General features: G+C 42.4%; 1 protein-coding gene and 1 non-coding gene across 2 annotated transcripts in view; both read right to left on the reverse strand.

Moving 5' to 3' along the window:
• CCSER1 (coiled-coil serine rich protein 1) overlaps positions 1-15,717 on the reverse strand; it is a 409,129-nt gene that overhangs the window by 371,064 nt on the left and 22,348 nt on the right. The window lies entirely within an intron of this gene.
• LOC114815716 lies at positions 11,676-11,813 on the reverse strand. Its single transcript, XR_003763519.1, has one exon. It is a non-coding gene; the product is annotated as a small nucleolar RNA SNORA7 (small nucleolar RNA).

Genomic DNA, 15,717 nt, shown 5'->3' on the forward strand with positions numbered 1-15,717 from the left:
GATATAATACCTGCCCAACTTCTTTACCTTTGAGTCAATTTAGAGATTTCCAATTAAGACCATCTTCTGCTCCTGAATAAATGCAAGCTAAGTTCTTCCTGCAGATGACAATGGCATAAACAATAATAAAAATTATAAGGATCCTATTGATGTGTTTCTATGACAAGGAAGCCTAATCTCTGCTTTTCCTCTCTGCCTTGCAGCAGTTTTCGGTGTTCCAGTTTGATTTTCTTTCACAAAACATTTCTGAAGCATTACCACCTAGTTATTAGCGGAAAACAAGGTTCTCATCGTTTAGATTTTAATTGAAAGGTTTTGCTGTAGGTGCGTGAAAAAAACCAAGAGCTATATCATCCAGAAAAAAAAGTTCACTAACGGAATGGCTTTACAAAGGTTTCTACTGCCACCAAGTGTATCAAAGGAAGAAAAGCTGAATATCCATTCTCATGGAAATTTGCAGGGAATAATTGATAAATGGATATTTTCATGCAGAAGACACTCAGGGTTGTAAAAAGGCACTTTCTGAACACTAGAATTTTGATCTTATGAATTTGTAAGACATAATATTGTAGCCAATCATAACGGCTGCTAATCGAGGGAGTTTCCAAGGTTGGAAATAAACACGCTAGCTTTGAAACAGATGGATAAAACTTGATATAAAAGATGAAGGCATTAACATTAACCAAGATTGGGTAGGTTGATTCAAAGAGTGTTGGGTGGGAGATGAGTGCTCTAAACTAGAATATAGAGGTGATTTCAGAAGCATTGGCTTAATTTTACCTGTGCCGAAGCACTCATTGGAAAAACACCTTGGAAAATAGTTTTTAACTCTTTCAGGACACTATATTATTTTTTCTTTGAAAGAACACGGGTGTCACCTCTGTGGCCTGAGCTAATGAAGCAATCGATCACACTTCTGTGTACAGAGCACTGTACTAAAAATTTGGGAGAGCACAATAGCAGAGTTGGTAGGCACATCCCTTGCACACAACAAGCTTAAAGTCTAGAGAAGCATCCCAAAAATAATGACACCGAGACAGTTTAAATTTTGAGCTGTTCTTACAAAACCTTTCCTCTAAGCAAATCCCTAGAGCTAATTATTAATTACTGTGGAACAATTGAGCTTAATAAGCATTTGATGAGCCAAAGTGAAAAATCACAGTATTTTGCTAGTGAAAACCAAGAACCAAAATCATATCCCATTCCTCACAAATATCAACATTTTCTCGATCTAAAACCGAGCTCCTTGACAACAGGGTCCACGATTTCCACTCTGTCTACAAGTGATATTTTCTGACCAGACTTGTCTATGACTGTGAGATGTGAACTCCCCCCAAACAACATATTCACCTTCTTGAGCAGTTCCCTTGGTAATAATTACAAGTGACATTCAACAACAAGTGGCAGAACAGGATCACCTAAAATGAAGTCCTAGAACAAACTCATTATCCTAGCACTGAAGCTCTGTTCACCACAACTACTCTAGGTGATGGCTGCCAGGAGAATGGGTAACAGCACTTAGTACAATGTCTAGCACATACTCAGAAGGATGTGGGTTCCAGTCCTGAGTCTGCCACTTATCTGCTGTGTGACCTCGGGGAAGTCACTTTACTTCTCTGTATCTCAGAGCCCTCGTAATAATAATAATAATTGTGGTATTTCTTAAGCACTTACTATGTGCCACGCACTGTACTGAGCACTAGGGTGGATGCAAGCAAATCAAGTTGGACACAGACCCTGTTCCAGGTGGGGCTCATAGGCTCAATCCACATTTTACATGTGAGGTAACTGAGGCCCAGAGAAGTTAAGTGACTTGCCCAAGGCCACACAGCAGATAAGTGGCAGAGCCGGGATTAGAACCCAGGTCCTTCTGATTCCCTGTCCCGTGCTCTATCCACCATGCCAAGCTGCTTCCTCATCTGTAAAATGGGAATCAAGACTGCGGGCCTCATGCGGGACAGAGACTAACTAACCTGATTCACCTGTATCCACCCCAGTGCTTATTACAGTGCCTGGCACATAGTAAGTGCCTAACAAATACCACAATTATATTAAGCACTTAAATACCATAAAAAAAAAAACAAAACAAGAAACTCAAATTGCTGAATGGTGAGCTAAAATTGGGAAAGTAAAAGCAAGGAGGACAGATGAAATATTTTAAGGATATAGTAAAGGAAAATCTTAGACAATACTACATCCCAGTTAAAAACCAGGAGTCAAATTCATGCATATAGACCAGCATGGAACCCTGTCATCAGAAAGAAGGGGCTCTGCTAAAGCAGAAGTCTCATAAGGGGTATGAGACAGGTGGGGAGAAGAAAACAGCTCCAGGAGGTGCAAAGATCAAATATAACACCACCACAACGAGAGGAACTCTTAAGGTAGGCACACTGGAGTGGAGACTATGGATCCCAAGAAGAAATATGAGGATATACTATGTTATAATCCTATTATATAGTGGTGTAACACTGCACATGGAAAACAATGATTTTTTTTCATACGTCTTGTAAATTTTCCCTTTGAAGCTGAAAGGTTTAGCCTATTTAGGGAATAAGATTGTATTGGAATACAATTTCAGAAATACCATTAAAATAGAAAAAAAAAGCCACGTAGAAAAATAAGAAAATATAGTAATGAATAGTATTATTTGTAATTGTAGCATTTGTTGAAAGCTTATTATGTGTCAAGCACTGTGTGAGCTACTGTAATACAAGATAAACAGCCCACGTGGGGCTCAGAGTTTAAGGGTGAGGTAGAAGGGATATTTAATTCCCATTTTACAGATACAGAAACTGAGGACCCGAAAAGTTAAATGATTTTCCAAGGTGGCAAATGGCTGGCAAGGGACAGGGCTGGGATCAGAACTCAGGTCTCCTGACTTCTTGTCCTGGTCACTGTCCATTAGATGACTCTGTTTTTCAAAATCTTCCTAGTCCTCCAAATATTTACAATGTATTAGTTTTCAAGGACGGGGCAAATTATTTTCCTTAGCATGAATGTAATAATAATAATTGCGGTATTTGTTAAGGTCTTAACTGTGTGCCAAGCACTGTTCCAAGCACTGGGGTAGATGCAAATTCATCAGGTCACAGTCCTTGTCACGCAAAGGGCTCACAGTCTTAATCATCATTTTAGAGATGATGTCACTGAGATCTTGAGAAGTGAAGTGACTTGCCCAAGGGTCACACGGCAGACAATGGTGAAGTTAGGATTAGAACCCAGGTCCTTCTGATTGCCAGGCCTGTGCTCTATCCTCTTGGGCACACTGCTTCTAAAGCTAACTTGGCACATCACACGATTCTTTTCAAAAGATGATGCCTCAGTCAAGTAGACAGAACTCTTGTGAGCAGAGCGTTGAACCAGAGGCTGTTTTCATTACGCTCCAGGGGTTGCATTCTCATGATGTGAGACACAAACGACCCAAGTAATAAATAAAAGTACAAATACAAATGAAGTAGGATAGGTGCAATTTATGCATGAGAAACAGGAAAAATACATAGATGTTAGCGTGTATGCACCTCTGGGCATTTGATATTTGTCCCACCCTCAACCCCAAAGCACTTATGTACATAGTCACACATTATAAAGTACATATTTACTCATATAAATATCTGTCTCCCCCTCTAGACTGTAAGTTTATTATGGGCAGGGAACATATCTGCTAAGTCTGCTCTATTGTACTCTCCCAAGTGCTTAGTACAGTGCTCTGCACATAGTAAGTGCTCTACCAATTCCACTGATTGATAATTAGACTAATTGGTGTGATGTAGAGTGAAAAGGGTGCTGTTAGAACCCAAAGGAGAAGTTTTTCTCTGGATTAAATTTGGGTCTACTTTGTTAAATAATGTTGGCACTGGCTAAGCGCTTACCATGTGCAGAGCACTGTTCTAAACGCTGGGGTAGATACAGGGTAATCAGGCTGTCCCACGTGAGGCTCACAGTCTTAATCCCCATTTTACAGATGAGGGAACTGAGGCACAGAGAAGTTAAGTGACTTGCCCACAGTCCCACAGCTGACAAGTGGCAGAGCTGGGAAACACCCAGGCCAAGATTACCAACCACTATAAAGTCAACACTGACCAAGGCAGATACGGAATTTAGGAGTTTCATCAGCCAAACACGAATAAGGTTATGTAGGTCTCAATTAATAAAGCTGGATAGGCCCTAGTGGCCACGATTAAGCTATATCCACAGTCAGGCAAGGTAAACAATGAGGGTTTACTTAGTAAGGTAAATGGTGAGATTACAGCAAAGGGATTTGCAAGATAACCATCAATCATATTTATTAAGCACTTAACTATGTGCAGAGCACTGTACTAAGTGCTCGGTAGAGTACAACAGAGTTACATCTTCAGGTCCTGAAGATTTTAAGACTAACAGACAATCGTTCTAAAAGTCAGTCTGCCCAGGTGGACAAGCTTGGATTAGATTTGATGGTTTAGGATGAAACTGTCTACAAATTACACCGAGGATGAGATTAATATGTACTTTGGAGAGAGAAAGAAAAATAACTTACCACACGGGGAGGGCCTAAGGGCAAGTTGTAATCTATCGGCCAGATACCCTGAGTAGTCCATATGGTCCTAAAAGGGGGAAGGTCTCAGCCATTCTCGTGACAATCTGTGACTGCAGGGAACAACTTGGATTTTAGGAAGGAAATTCTTGAAGGAGAAAGACCAAAAAAATGCCCCAGAAAGATGCTTCAAAAAAGGTCCAGCATTGGTATTAGCAGCAGTGAGTGCACTTGGGAACAAAAAGCAGGTGGAAAACACACATTCCTTGTCCTTGAGAATCTTATAATTATAAATTGCCAAACATCCAATAGGTAAGAGCAAAAAGGTCAGTGGTAAAACCAAAGTAATAATAACAATAACGATGGTATTTGATAAGCACTTACTATGTGCCAAACACTGTTCTAAGTGCTGGGGTAAGTACAAGGTAATCAGGTTGTCCCATGTGGGGCTCACAGTCTTAATCGCCATTTTACAGATGAGGTAACTGAGGCACAGAGAAGTTGCCCAAAGTCACACAGCTAAATGGCGGAGGCGGAATTAGAACCCGTGACCTGTGCCTCCCAATCCCGTGCTCTTTCCACTAAGCCACGCTACGAACAGACGCACTCGTGGAATCCACGAAATCTAAGAGACTAAACAATCTGTGAAGCTACTATACTTGATAAACTCATTTTAAATAAGCAATAGCTACATTCGTGCCTCCACTTCTGAACACTTTTGCAGATGCACAGATGATTCCCTCTGTCACATTGTGACTGTACAAATAACATAGTTGTGTGGACTTGATCTAATTACAATACCACTGGCAGCTTTGCTGAAATGGCCGTTGACATCATTTAAGAGATCAGAAGGAAGATATCTGACCGATTCGAGGGTTTTGGTATGAATTATGTCTCCCTGTGACTGAAAGCAATAATTAAAAGAGGAATGTAAAAAGTTTCGGAATGCTTGGCGCATAGTAAATGCTTAACAGATACCATCATCAACTGAATGAGAAACAAATCCCTATCTCTTTCACAGAACATTTAGAGGGAAAGCAATGAAGTTCAAGATAGATATGGTCAACATGTAATTTTAAAAGGTTACTAGGTAGTCTGCACTATCTTCACCCATTTCCCTATATTAGTTTTTTCAAGGAATGACAAAAAAAGTCAAAGACCACGGTCTTACCTGAGGCTGGTTGTAATTATGACTGGGGAATATTCTTCCTCCTCCTTAAAAATATAAATTCATCACCCTCCTGCCCCCTACAGCTTGGCCCCTCAGTTTAATTTATTTTCTTGGGCTCTAGATGAGATATACAACCTCGTGGCCTGAAAGGGTCAGAGTGAGAAAGCTCTAGGATACAAATCAAACTGCAGAGTCTCCCAGTCAGCACAGATCTGGAAGGAAGGAAGGAAGTGGCCAATTGGGCCATTAGCTTAACTGAGCACAGCAATGAAGGGGAAGAATCAGAGTCTCATGTGACAATGCTGGTTAAATTGGGCAACCCAATTCCCAAACTGAGGCTCTCTAAAGGGAGTAAATTAGCAGCAATTATCACAAGGAACACTCCAGTCACAGCGAGCAAAGCTACTGGAGTCTTCCAATGCAAACATTCGTTCAAAATGTAATAATAATAATAATGATGGTATTTGTTAAGCGCTTACTATGTGCAGAGCACTGTTCTAAGCGCTTGGGTAGTTACAGGGTAATCGGATTATCCCACGTGAGGCTCACAATGAATCCCCATTTTACAGATGAGGTAACCGAGGCACAGAGAAGTTAAGTGACTTGCCCACGGTCACACAGCTGACAAGTGGCAGAGTCGGGAGTCAAACCCATGTCCTTCGACTCTGAAGCTCAGGCTCTTAAGCGCTTACTATGTGCCAAGCACTGTTCTAAGCACTGGGGTAGATATAGGGTAATCAGGTTGTCCCACGTGGGGCTCACAGTCATAATCCCCATTTACAGTTGAGATAACTGAGGCACAGAGAAGCGAAGTGACTTGCCAAAGGTCACACAGCAGACGAGTGACAGAGCCGACATTAGAACCCACATCCTCTGACTCCTACGTCTGTGCTCTTTCCACTAAGCCACACTGCTTTTCCCTAAGCCACACTGCTTCTCAAATAGGGAAAGTTTGAATCTCTATGCTTAATATGTGTATCTGTATAGAAAATCTACATACCAGAAGAATAAACCAATTAAATGTGCAATAAAATCAGAAATGTTAAAACTCCACTTTCTGCAGGGCAGGGGTTTCATAGCATGCTACAGTCTGAGCAAAATTGCCATAAGAGAATAGCAACTCCACACATATGGTAGAGAACTTTGAAGTGAAGCAGCCATTGAGATGATGGCTGAATAAAATTGTAAAATCAGAAAAGTGTGAAAGCTGAGGCTATATCTGGCCAATATAAACACAATGATGGTCTAAAACACGCGGTGGAGAGCGCCTAGAGATTGGAGAGAATGGTTTCGCACGGAATGGGGCTGTGGGCGAGAAGGCTGCATAAGAGGTTGTAGTCAGACTGTGGGATTCCGGAATTGGGGAGGTTAGAAATGGGGTAGTGTCTAGTGATGATGAGAACCAATTTGAATCCAAGTTGGGTGAATGAGTGAACCAGACTGACATGCTAGGAGTCCATATAGTTTCTCACTGCCCTAATGTTATCAAGACTGCCCCTTAGTACGCCAGGACAGTAGCCATCATCCTACTAATAATAACAACTCGTGGTATTTGTAAAGTGCTCACTGTGCCCCAAGCACTGTGATAGATACAAGATAATCTAGGTCAGATATAGCCCCTATCCCTCATGGTACAGTCTAAGTAGAAGTGAAGACTGCTACTGAATTCCCATTTTTCAGAGGAGAAAGCTGAGGCGCAGGGAAGTTAAGTGCCCAAGGTTACACAGCAGTTAGGAGTATGGCCTACCGGAAAGAGCACAGGCCTGGGAGTCAGTGGACTTGGATTCTAATCCCAGCTCCGCCACTTGTCTGCTGTGTGACCTCAGGCACGTCGCTTCTCTGTGCCTCAGTTATCTCATCTATACTGTGAAGCCCTACATAGGAGAGGAACTGTGACCAACACAATCTGCTTGTATCTACCCCAGAACATAATAATAATAATTGTGATATTTGTTAAGCCCTTATTATGTGCCAAGCACTGTTCTAAACACTGGGGTGGATATAAGGTAATCGGTTTGTCCCACGTGGGGCTCACAATCTTAATCCCCATTTTACAGATGAAGTATCTGAGGCACAGAGAAGTGAAGTGACTTGTCCAAGGTCACACTGCAGACAGGCAGAGCCGGGATAAGACCCTGTGTTCTCTGACTCTCAAGCCCCTAGGCCATGCACCTGACACTTAATCGATACCATCATTTTTTTTCTTTAAGTGGCAGATGGGGGATTAGAAATCAGGTCCGCTGACCCGTGTTGTTTCCACCAGGCCGTGCCAGGTTCACGCCACTCTGGTTGTGCCCTGCGGTGGTCTCTCAACAGTCTACATTTGTTCTGCCCTTCCTACTTCTGGGTGCCACTTTTTAACCCAACATACAGCAGCCGCTCAGGAAACAAACCGCTCTTATGCACTCAAGCAGTGTTGCTTAGTGGAGAAACCATAGGATTGGGAGAAGCTACATAAAACCGTGCTTGACCTGTTGAAAGTCCTTGATTTAGGAAGCAGCGTGGCTCAGTGGAAAGAGCCCGGACTTCGGAGTCAGAGGTCATGGGTTCGACTCCCTGCTCCGCCACTTGTCAGCTGTGTGACTGTGGGCATGTCACTTAACTTCTCTGTGCCTCAGTTACCTCATCTGTAAAATGGGGAATAACTGCGAGCCTCACATGGGACGACCTGATTACCCTGTATCTCCCCCAGCGCTTAGAACAGTGCTCGGCACATAGTAAGCACTTAAATACCGACATTATTATTATTATTATTATTGACCTGTAGGAAGTACTTAACAAATACTACAATGATTATCACTATTTGCTTAGAACTAAACAAACAACATAAAAAACCTCAAGTATTCCGCCCTCTGTAAAGGCATAACGCAATCAGCTTTAAGACATTCAATCAGCTCCCCTCCTCCTCCTGCACCTTGCTGATTTTCTACTACAGCCCAGCCTGCACACTTCACTCTTCTACTGTATTATCCCCTCCTGAGTGCTTAGTACAGGACTTCGAACACAGTAACAGCTAAATAAGTATAAATTCATTGTTTAACTGGCTTCTTACTGACGATGGGAAGGAGTGTGATACCTCAGCAGATTCTGCAGTTTTTGCTTGTTTGTTAAGCACTTATTTTGTGCCAGGGACCGTACTAAGCACTGGGGTAGATACAAGCTAATCAGGTTGTACACAGTCTATGTCCCACATGGAGCTCACGGTCTTAATCCCCATTTTACAGATGAGGAAACTGAGGCACAGAGCAGTGAAGTGAGTTGCCCAAAGTCACACCACAGACAAGTGGCAGAGCCAGGATTAGAACGCAGGTCCTTCGAACTCCCAGGCCCATGCTCTGTCCAGTAGGCCACACTGCTTCTCAATGTGACTGTGGGCAAGTCACTTCACTTCTCTGTGCCTCAGTTACCTCATCTGGAAAATGGGGATTGACTGCGAGCCTCACGTGGGACAATCTGATGACCCCCGTATCTCCCCCGGCGCTTAAAACAGTGCTCTGCACATAGTAAGCACTTAACAAATACCAACATTATTATTATTATTATGTTCCATACATTAAAGAAAAGTCTGTACAAAAATCTGAGCGGTAGAGGCTGTCCTTGCACATAGGTTTCAAGAGTAATGCCATCGGATCAGGTGCTTTCCATTATTCCAGGGGTTGACTCTAGGAAGCAGTGAGGCCTAGAGGAGAGAGAATGGGCCTGGGAATCAGAGGACTTTTTTATGGTATTTAAGTGCTTACTCTGTGCCAGGATTATTGGAGTAGATACAAACAAATCAGGTCATACAAAGTCCACATCTCACATGGGGCTCACAGTCTTAATCCCTGCTCACAGATGAGATAACTGAGGCACAGAGAAATCAATTGATTTCCCTTGCCTGCTCTGTGGCCTTGAGTAAGTCACCTAGCTTCTCTGTGCTTCGGTTTCCTCGTACGTAAAATGTGGATTCAACATCTGTTTTCCCCTGTATGTTATAGCACAAGCTCCCAAGTGTCCAAAGTGATTATCTTTCCCAGCACTTAATACAGTCCTTGGCACATATTAAGCACCTAACAAACTCCACAGTTTTTATTAGTATTATGTATATTTGGCTATTTTCTATGTTTCAAAGGGCCTCCCTCAGTGGAAGAAGGAGTGTTCGGAAAATCACTGCAGTATTCCTCCAACTTGCGCAAAGAACGCTGCTCGGATATCCAGAGAGTTCCCAAATGCCCCCAATGCCACTTGAGTGATCAAACAACCTATATTATATTGTTATGCTGCATTCTCCCAAGCGATCGGAACAGTGCGCTGCACAGTAAACGCTTAATAAATACGATTGACTGTCTATCTTGTGTCACCTATGGGCACAGGACATTTTGTAAAGATAGGCTCTAGAGTATCTCACCAAGAAGTGGATGAACACGAGTTATTTTTCTCGTCATGGCCCTACTTCCACCCAGTTCCCCAGGAGGACGGCAGCATGCATTGCGAGATGGCTGGTTGGGATAAAGAGTGTCATCTATAGTCGGGGAACCTGAATATCACTGCACACGCCCCTTCGGCAGCAATCATCAGTGTAATCTCATATACTTCATACGCTACAGCAACGTGGCACTTAGTTCCATTTTCAACTCCTTTACGATCTTCGCTTGCTGCACAGCCGAGAGGAGATTGCTCCGTAGACGACGTAGGTGGCCACGTAAAACCTGGCAAAACAGTTAGCTGAGCCATCAGGATAGTTTTAAGGATATTAGAAGGGGATGGAAGAGGTGGGAGGAGACGATGGAGAACTTTACGCATCACCGTTTCACACTTAACTATCTAGATCGGGATATTAATACCTGCATTTGGGCCAGGGGATTTTTCATATTACCAGTAACTCACATCAGACCTTTGACAGTTATATAGCCCTCAAGAACCTTTTTCCTTCTGGCTGGTTCAGCAAAGAGTTAGTAAAATTCTAGCCTGAGTGCTAATAAATCAGCGTATGTACAATTTTGGAATAGCAAATCTGTACACTGTAGTATTCTGTATCTATGAAAACAGCTATTCAGAATCGGTGAGTGATGTGCTCGGTTTTGGAATAGAGCAATTCATTTATTTTTCATAGGAGGAAATAGTTTTCCATTCTTCTCAATAAAGAGAGAGTCTGAATTAATAACTGAAACTTGGTACTGTGTGAATACTTGATGCCAGTGAACAATTTGTCTTGCATAGTTTAATAAAGTCCCCCACAGAAGTAATATTTTTTCACCAGTTTATGCAATAGCATTAAGGTGCCTGATACTAGATGTCTACATCATATAAAGCCATAAGAAGCAGCATGGCCTAGTGGAAAGAGCACAGGCCTAGGAGTCAAAGTAGCTGGGCTCTTGTCCTGGCTCCACCACTTTTCTACTCTGTGAATTTGGGCAAGTCACTTAAATTATCTGGGGCTCAGTTACCTAATCTGTAAAATGGGGATTAAGACTGTGCGCCTCATGTGGGACAGATACTCTGTCCCACCTGAATATCTTGTATCTACCCCAGCACTTAGTACAGTGCCTGGCACATAGTAAGTACTTAACAAATACCAAAAATGAAAAAATAAAACAAAATCAGTTCTGCCATAAAGTGTGCTTTTACCACGAGTTAATTTATTGCACTTATTAAGTGGTTATCTACTGAATGCTGGGATAGAGACAGGGTTATGAAATGAGAAGCAATCCCTGCCCCACAAGAGGCTCACAATCTATCTTATCCCTGTTTTAAAGGTGAGGAAACTGAGGCTTAGAGAGATTTAAGTGACTCTCCAAAGGCCACACAGCAGGTCGGGGGAGAGCTGGGGCTCCCAAACCCAATCTATCTCCCGTTCTTTTCACCAGGACACAAGAATGGTCATTAAGGAATTAGGGAACATTTTTTCAATAATATGAGCCTGTTTGGAGCATGATGCAGTGTCAGAAAGAATGACGTGGGTACACATGTGACTGACTCCTAAGCCGCTCCGCCCAGTACAGGTGGGTTTTGACTTGTAGCCGATCGCCTTCCACTCACTAGCCACTGCCCAAGCTAGGAATGGAATGGACAGGCCTCTGCTTGACTCTCCCTCCCATAATCAAGACTGATAGAGTAATAGAAACTCTCCAGGTGCGACCCTGAGAGGGGAGATAGATAGCTGTCCTTTATTTCCACAGTCCATTCATTCAATCATATTTATTAAGTGCTTACTGTGTGCAGAGCACTGTACTAAGCATTTGAAGAGCGAAATGTAAAAATAAACTGCCACATCCTGCTCACAACAAGCTTACAGTCTAGAGAGTGTATCTGTAGCATGGGGTAATAATTAGGTATGTTTATAGAAATAAAGTCCTAACCGTGGCCAACAATTTTTCACACTCTCTGTCCATTCCTAGTTGCCTTTTCCATTTGAAAACAACCTGCTGCTCTCTTCAAGCCCGCCTCTTGGTAGTCTGATTTCCTTTAAATCCCTACGCAAGAAGAACCAACCATTTCCTGATTACTACTTACAAGGATGTCTGTCTGTTGCCTATGATTTTAAAGTGTTTCTTCCCTCCTCATGGTTTGCAAATGCCACATTTAAGTTCACCGTGCAACAGCTGCATACGTATCCTGCTAATCATCCATTCTCCTCACATATTCAGCCATCCAAGCCATGTCGTGATTAACATGGCCTCAATGCAGGTGATCAGGACCTCACTATTGTTAATCTGCTTGTCATTTTAAGTCTAGTTCGTATGTGACACCAATGAAACTGTTCGAGAAGTTAGCTATGCCTTCAGTGGTAAGATCACAAAGTCATAGAGGAATTGGCCACTACTACAGCTGCACAGACTTTGAGTTTGGGATGAAGTTTGGTGACTCTCCAAAGGCCACACAGCAGGTCAGGGGGTGAGCTGGGGCTCCCATCCCCAATCTATCTCCTGCTCTTTTCACCAGGACAGAAGAATAGTCATTAAGGAATTAGGGAACATTTTTCCAATAATATGAGCCTGGTTGGTTGTAGCATGATGCAATGTCAAAAGAAATGGTGTGTGTACACATGAGACACATTGAGTGAGTTAGAGTTAGGACTAGGATTAGGGTTGGGGGGGAGGCAGCATGGCCTAGCAGAAGGAGCAGAAGCCCGGGAATCAGATTCCCTGGGTTAGAACTCTTCCTGGCTCTTCCTTTGTGACCTTGGTCAAGTCACTTAAGTTCTCTCTGCCTCAGTTTCCTCATCTCTAAAGTACACTTTGGCCTTCATCAGATATCAGAATTTGGCGACGGTGTTTCGTTCTGTGTTGCTGGCAGACATCTTTGGTTGTGTGAGTAAGGTTTCCAAGATGAAGTCTGACAGATGATCCGGGATATCTTCAGGTTTATGGTCAGTCCATATCCCTAGGAAGCAATATATAACCATTTGCAAATACACTCAGTGCTATGTGAAAGGCTGTTAGGGACTGAGGGATGTTCTCTGGCAAACAGAGCCTGCTCTCCAGGGACGCAGTGTGGGAAGAATTGATTTATGCTCATGGATGTGTGTTTAGTAGCACTGGACGTATTAAGTACAACACAGGCTTTCCTTAACCCCCACCTTCTGGAAACTGATGTACTATTATGGGTTTTCTATTTTTTTAAATGGTATTTGTTAAGCACTTATTATGTGTCAAGCTCTGTTCTAAGTGCTGGGGTAAATGCAACGGTGGGGCTCACGCTCTAAGTAGGAGCTGCTTCCTTTTCTCAAGTGCTCATTTTATGCAGGGCACTGAACTGAGGAGCTGCATGGCCTGGTGGAAAAAGCAGGGGCCTGGGAGTCACAGGATCTGAGTTTGAATTCGGTCCGGGACAGGTGCCTGCTGGGTGGCCTTGGGCAACTCAACTTCTCTGTGCCTCAGTTTTCTTATCTGTGAAATAGGGGTTCAGTGCCTGTTCTCTTGCCTACTTTTAGACTGTGGGCCCCATGTGGGATATGGACTGTGTCTGCTTTCGATCTATCCCAGCACTTAGAACAGTGTTTGACATAGTGAGTGCTTCATAAATATAATAGTCATCATCATCAATAATAATACTGAGTGTTGGGAAAAGGCCTGAGGAAGATCATTCAGACCCAATCCCTGGACCACAGGGGTCTCAAAATCTAAATCTAAAATCCACAAAGCAAAATTAACATTATTTATAAAACAGAAACAATTTACAATGAGTACAGAGCTACATGTACCTAAGTATGTATATATCTATAATTGATTTGTTCATATTAATGTCTGTCTCCGCGCTTTAGACCATAAACTTGTTGTGGGCAGGGAATGGGTCTGTTATAGAATACTCTCCCAAGTGCTTTGTACAGTATTCTGAACAAATAAAGTAAGCACTCAATAAATATGATTGACTGACCATTTTATTTTATTTTTATTAATGTCTGTCTCCCACTCTATTTGAGGATTCTGGGATCCACTTGAGGTGTTATCTTGCATTTAATTCATTCATTCATTCAATCATATGTACTGAACGCTTTCTGTGTGCAGAGAACTGTACTAAGCGCTTACGCAGGACCCATCTAGAGACAAAATGACGGCAGTGTAGTGCTGATGCTATGCCATGGGGCAATACCCAGGAGATGATTCAAAATGTAACACACAATTGCCTTTGTGTCAATGGCAGCCTTCACCATCCTCAAGATCCAACTATTTTTCTGGATTCCTACTTGGCCTATCCACTTAGAAGAACACCCTAGGTGTTTCTCTTGTCCAAAACCTAAAAACCATCACGCCCGGTGGCATAGCCCGAGCAGGTATTCCCCTACTTCGAAGCGGGGACTTTAACCCAGATATCTTTATTCCTAGAGCTAAGCTTTTTCCACTGTTCCAACCACAGGGCTCAACCTGGCATTGGACCAGTAGGTGGATTTACTATGTATCAGTCCACCAATCAGTCATATTTACTGAGCACTTACTGTGTGCAGAGCACTGTACTAAGCGCTTGGCAGAGAACTATATACATATCTTAATGTGCATGGACTCTGCTCAACCTGAGTAGCTTGCATAGCACAGTGCCTGGAATATTGTAAGCACTGAAGAAATACAATTTAAAAATAAATTATTGTTTCTACTTAACTGCTAATCAATCAGTGGTATGTACTCAGTGTTTACCGTGTGCAGAGCATTGCACTAAGCACTTGGGAGTGTGCAATACAACAAGGATCGTAGACACATTCCCTCACCTCACAGCACTTACGTATCATAGCACTTAAGTATATATCTGTAATTTATTTATGTATATTAATGTCTGTTTCCCCCTCTAGACTGTAAATTCGTTGTGAGCAGGAAATGAGTTTCTAAACTGTACCTCGTTGTGGGCAGGAAATGGTCTGTTATAGTGTGATAATACTGATAATAATGTTGGTATTTGTTAAGCGCTTACTATGTGCAGAGCACTGTTCTAAGCGCTGGGGAAGATAAAGGGTAATCAGGTTGTCCCACGTGAGGCACACAGTTAATCCCCATTTTACAGATGAGGTAACTGAGGCACAGAGGTTAAGTGACTTGACCACAGTCACACAGCTGACAAGTGGTAGAGCCGGGATTCGACTGTACTCTCCCAAGCACTTAGTACAGTGCTTTGCACACAGTATGTGCTCAGTAGATATGACTGAAATAATTAATGAATGAATAACAGCCGCCTTCTCATTTATCTTCTCCTTTCTGCACAAATCACATTTTTAAAGTGGTGGGCATTTTTTGTCTCACTTATGAAGAGCCTCTTGAGGTACACTAGCAACCTCATGCCTTCTAGTTATAGTTGAAGCTTCGAGGTCAGAAACAGATGCTGCTACTTGTTGGATATTTTAGTGAAGACTAGACTAGGAAATTCTCCTCGTGTGTATCATTAAAGAAAGCTCTGTTACACAATTAATCACATTCTCATAAAATGGCACTTTGACTAATAAGTGAAAGTATGTGCTGTAGGCAGCAATTTTTTCCTATTAGTAATACTTTTGCTCATCACAATTATTATCTTGAAAGCCACAGCATACTAGTTAATCACATGTAGAAAGACAAAGTGAATAGAAACT

This window comes from Ornithorhynchus anatinus, chromosome 12 (genome assembly GCF_004115215.2).
Source record: "Ornithorhynchus anatinus isolate Pmale09 chromosome 12, mOrnAna1.pri.v4, whole genome shotgun sequence".
NCBI lineage: Eukaryota > Metazoa > Chordata > Mammalia > Monotremata > Ornithorhynchidae > Ornithorhynchus > Ornithorhynchus anatinus.